Consider the following 6,000-nt stretch of genomic DNA (forward strand, 5'->3'; position numbering starts at 1 on the left):
TCGACCCAGGGTATGACGGTGCCCCTGCTCGAGCGTGGTCTTCCTTTTTGAGGACTTCAGTCCTTCTCTGGGGAAGCCGAACTCGAGCATTTGTCGACTTCTTTTTATGTAGAGACCCTCTTCTGAATACGGAGCGTTTCTTCTTTTTCTTTGATTTTAAAAATAGGTGTTCCCTGTCTTGGGAACATGCAAGGGTTTTTAATGCCCCATTAATTTCTTAACGTTCTGTTTCTTTGTCTCCCGCTTTCTTGTTTTATTTTTTGAATTGCATCAAAACTTTCTCTTTTCTGTTTTCTCTTCACTGTTGCTCGCTGTAACTTTCCCACTTTTCTTTCTTATTCTTCCGTTTCGTTTGTACTTCCTTTGCACTGTTCTTATTTCTTGGTAAAGTTTTAATTTTGCTTGAGTGTATGTTGGAAAGCTTGAACCTTTTTATATTCTTGTGCTTGTTTGTCACTGTGATGTATTTTTTCTGGCTTTCTTTCGACCTTATGTATACTCTTGGCGTTTCTCCTGATGGTTGAAGCTTTTTAGGGCTTTGCATGTTTGTTATTTATTTGATTTTATAGCTTTTTGGGATAATGGCTTGTTTGATTCTGAAGAAAGGTTGCGTCTTTGATGATTTCCACTTGGCATGTTTTCTTGCTTGGTAGTTCCTTTTGCTGATAGACTGAAATTGTAGTTTGAGAGGTGGCTATTGATGACTTATTTGGTTTGTAATTTTCTTCTCGGAGTGTTGATTGAAAGAAGGTTTTTCTTGTTGGGATAACTTTGATAATTTCCTTAAGTCTTTGTTCTGTCGCTCTGTTATTGCCTCCAAAAGGATGCCCCTGGACCAGTGGGTTGTGTCTTGGGATTTCCTTTTTGTCATGTGTGCCCTAGATTGAGTTATATCTATTTTGTCTGAGCTATTTTCTTTGTTGTACCCGAGCTATTTATTTAGTAATTCCTCTCTCTTTTCTTTGCTGTAGGATTAGTTGACCATGTCTTCTCGCAAAAATATTGTCGAGACCTCCTCCAAAGTCCTCGAGGGCATGTCTGATTGGCTGGACTCCCTTGTCTTGATGTGCGTATCTGTAGTTAATTCTGAATTCTGTGCAGAGCTTAGAAAACATCACCGACTCTGTAAGAATCGAGATCAGGAAAAGAACTATGAATTGGTAGCGTCTGATTCTGAGGAGAGGGTTTGCTTTCCAGCTCTGACTCGGGGGGAACGCCCTTTCTTTTATGCTTATGACTATTTTTTTAGCCAGTTGAATATTACTTTTCCTTTCACTTCCTTTGAGACCGACTTGTTGTGGTCGTGTAACGTAGCTCCATCCCAACTCCATCCGAACTCCTGGAGTTTTATCAAGATTTTTCAGTTGCTTTAGCAAGAGCTGGACATCATACCTTCTCAGACTCTCTTTCTTTATCTTTTTGTTTTGACTAAGCCCGTGATTTCCTTGAAAAAGAAAGCCTTTTAGATTTTCTTTAGATTTGCCCAGGGGCATAAAGTTTTTGCTATGTATGATGAGTCCTTTAGGGACTTTAAGAATTACTTTTTTAAGGTCTGAGCTGTTGAGGGAGCTCGACCATTTTTCTTAGAAGCAAATAATGAACCTGCCTTCCCCTTGTGTTGGCAAAAGAATGTGGTAGTGTCTCGATACACGTGGGAGATGCTTGACGAGGTCGAGCAGGCTTTTGTAAATGTCTTGGAGGATATTTGGGGGGAACCTCCCCATCTTGATACCAAGAAGTTTTTGGGGGATCCATCCCGTGTCCGAACTGTGCTGGGTATTGATCAATATATTTTGCTATATTTTTACTTTGCTTCCTTCTTTTTCCAGTTTGTAATCTGCTTCTATGGTTGATTTTGTTTTTCAGAGATGGCAGAGAACAATGACTCTATGAAAGCCTTTAAAAAGGCGAGGAAGGCTACTGCGGCCCAAAACATATCGATCAGAGTGGCTGGGGAAGGGTCTTCTCGTGTTCCTCCCAAACAGCTGGTGCCGGGCTCTCCTGGACCGAGGAAGATGATTCGTACCTGATGACATGTCATCATATACCTATTTTTCTATGCTTTTTCATACAAGAAATTGATGATTTGTGCTTAAATATTGAATGCTTTTGTACTTAAATGATATATTTTCTTGATATTTTAATTTTATAAATCTTGTAGGAAATAAGAAGAAAAAGAAGCAAAGAAGGACAAAAAAGGGAGAAAAAAAGAGCTTTGGGACACACTTTGAAGTTGGAGTACACTTTGGAGCCTTAGGCCACGCTTTTAAAAGCGTGGCCCATGACCAAATCAAAGGAGGAAGCAACCAACACGCACACTGCCCTGCTCTTGCCAAGGGCAGGGCAGAATCATGATGAAACAAAGTGGGGTTGGAGCAAATTTTCGCTAAGTTAAAATCTGGCCGCTCACAGCATGACCATGCCTCCTTCAAAGGGCTATAACTTGAGCTACAGACGTCCAATTGATGTGCTTTTAGTTGCGTTGGAAAGCTGACATTCAGAGCTTTCCAACGATATATAGCAATCCATATTTGGCGTACAATTGAGGTAGGAACGGAAGGCATCTTTAAGGGCCAAAAATAAGCAAAAATAAACCAAGGAAAAGAAGTAGCGTGTGCATCCACCGAGTTTCGAACACGGAGCTTCACTTTTGGAAACATTGCCCTGCCCTCCGCAAGGGCAGGGCAGCATTTTGGTGATGCACACACGCTCACCATTCTGGCGCACCAAGGGAAGGCTCGGCAGCACCAGCAGCACGCACAGGCATCACTCGGCAGCACCAGCAGCACGCACAGGCATCATTCTGGCGCACCAAAAAGTTCTGCCCTGCCCTCCACGAGGGCAGGGCAGCATCCTGCAGCACCAACACGCACCACACGCACGCACGAGGGCCACACACACCATTTTCTGCCCTGCCCTCTACAAGGGCAGGGCAGCCTCCTGGGAGCAACATATGGGCCAAAATTCAATTTAATTCAATTCCTCACCAAATTGAATCAAAGCCAACCAAACCCACTTCTCCTCAAATTCAAAGCAAGCAAAGCCCACATCATCACTCAAAGGCACATGGATCAATTAAATTAGGATTTTTATTTTTGTAATTTGTTTTAATTTCATTTTCATTTTTTATTTTGTAAAGCCTATATAAAGGCATCAATTAGAGCTCGGAAAGGAGGAGCCTCATTAGAGAATATTGGAGTCCAGCTCCATTAGAAAGCTCTCTTAGTTTTCATTTTCGTTTTGGATCTTGGGTGGAGAATTGAAGAACTTCTGTTTCAATTCCACCTTGAGATCTCTTGTTAATCTTTCTGCATAATTCAAAATTCATTTGCTGTTTTAACTCTGTTTCTTCTGCAACTCTAGCTTTTCTGTTTTGGATCTTGAATTGAGGTTGAAGAGCTCCATTGATTCAAATTCTGAGAATCATCTTCCACTCTTCCTCTCAATTGATCTAAGGATTGGGTTTTAATCTTCTCTGCTATTTTTTAAACCTCAGTTTCTTCTGCAATATATTTTCTGATTAAGCAAAGAAGAATTGAGATCCAGATTTGCTTCCTGAGTTCATTGCTCTTCTTGGATCCTCAAATTCTCTTTTATATTTTACAATTGAGCTAAGTTTCTTTCTGTTTGTTCTTCAAGCAATTTTTTATTTCTGTTTGAATCTGCTGCACTTACTTCATCTTTTACTTCTTTGCTTGATTGCACTTTACATTTTCTTGTTGAAGTTTTAATTTCCCTGCACCCACTCCCTTTTACATTTCCTGCAATTTACATTTCTTGTCATTTAAGATTCCGTTAATTTACATTTCTTGCTCTTTAAGCTTCTGTCCATTTTTACTTTCTGCACTTTAAATTCATTGCAATTTTACTTTCTGATGATCAACTTCACACAATTCACTTAAATGTTAGCTTGACTAAACTAATCACCCACTAAAGTTGCTTGATCCATCAATCCCTGTGGGATCGACCTCACTCTTGTGAGTTATTATTACTTGATGCGACCCGGTATACTTGCCGGTTGGATATGTGTGTTGGAAATTTGTTTTTCCACAAAAACACCATCGAGTTTTTGGCGCCGTTGCCGGGGATTGATTAGATCAACAATGATTAAGTGGGTGAGAAGTCTAGATCAAGCATTTTCTTTTTTTTGTTCTCTGTTTTAAAGGTTGAAACCAAGGTGTTTGTGTTTTTGCCTCACTAAGCAAAACTCATATCTGATATGAGTAATTTCAATTTTCATTGGTGTTGTGTTTTACAAAATTCAAATAGAGTTCAACTCATCTTGTGATCAAACAAATTTTCTGGGATATCACCCACCATCACAAATCTCTAATGGTGGTTGGGAATATCACCAAGAATTTACAGATTCTAAGCACTCCAATCCATGGAGATGCACTTCAAAGCCACAAGATGAACAAGATAATCATATGGGATATTTCTCACCACCACAAAATGATTCATACTATTATCCTCATGATGGATGGGAGTATCACCAAGGAATGAAAGAGCATCCACCCTCACGTCCCAGTTTCTCATTTGAAAGTTCTTCATCACTTAATTATGCCTCAACACAAAGTTTCCACCAAAATCCATACAAGTCACCCCATCAATCACACAACTCATTCCACACCCCTCAACACAACTTCACCACAACATATCCACGTCACCAAAATTACTCTCAACTTTCATCTCTTGAACCACCAGATGAGGATTACCTTCAAGCCATTGAAATACATAGAAAACTCGTGGAAAGATACACACAACCCCAATCCTGGAAAGAAATCATCCTCAAGAAGATGAATGAGCCCTTAGAGCAAACAAGGAGGAACTTAGAACCATCAAACAGAGAGGATGAAGACCAATTTGTGGGTGAGGAAGTGGAAAAGCAAGATGAGGAAGCCTTTGTGTCAAGTGAAATTTCAGTGAAAAAGGAAGAGGTGGTGGAAGTATTTGGACATGAGCCAAGGATTCTACATTCACAAGAGCCACTTGAGGTGACAATGAAACACAAAGATTCCCTCCCAGAGGAATTAATTGAAAATCATGAAGAAGAAAGGGAGGAAGACATTCAAGAGAAGTCACACTCAACTGAAGTAGAGAAGTACATGAAGGAAAAGTGACGATTGGATTTTTGACGGTTTAGAATTTTACAAATGAAATCTCGTCGAAGTATAGTCTCTAAACCAACAATAATCCTCTCATACAAAAATTTGTTTGTCACAAGTACAAACCCCTAAAATCTATAAACCGAAGTATTTAAACCTCGGGTCGTCTCTCAAAGGACTTGCAGGGTAGTGTTCTTGTTATTGGTTATGGATTTATTTATTTTGGGGTTTTAGATGAGAAAAATGAATAGTAAATGGTAAGAAAACTTTATTAACAAAATGGTCTTGGCAAGATTTGGTTGTCAAGGGTTTTCATCATTATCACTAGCCACAAGTATGGTAGTTGCAAGGATTAATCCCACTTAGTCATCCTTAAATCAATTAACAAAGGAAAGTCAAGTGAGTTATATCAATCCTAGTTCATAAGTCCTAGCTTTCCACTAATTGGATTAATGAAGGCTAGCGTTAATGGCTATCAACTAGCAATCAATTGGACACTAGTGACTCAAGAAATCTTAAGTTACCTTCTCAAGCCAAGAACATAAAATCCTACTCTAACATCCTCTCAAGCATTTCATCAAACACTTGGAGGGTAATGAAAGAAAGCATTTTTATTTGTAAGAATAAAAGGAATCAACAACCAACAATTACAAAGAATTAACAAAACAACAATCAACAACATCACAATGACATGAATTATCTCAAATTGCATTATTAAAGGAAAACAAAAGAACAAAATATCTCAATTACAAAACCTAGAAACAAAATAAGAGAAACTACAACAAGATAATAGGGATAGAGAGAAGAACCAAAGTGTAGCAATCACCACTTGAAGGTAGAACTAGAAGGAGACTTGAATTAAACCTAGAATTATGAGATCCTAATCTAACCCTAA

This window comes from Arachis hypogaea, chromosome 2 (assembly GCF_003086295.3).
Source record: "Arachis hypogaea cultivar Tifrunner chromosome 2, arahy.Tifrunner.gnm2.J5K5, whole genome shotgun sequence".
In the NCBI taxonomy this organism is placed as follows: Eukaryota; Viridiplantae; Streptophyta; class Magnoliopsida; order Fabales; family Fabaceae; genus Arachis; species Arachis hypogaea.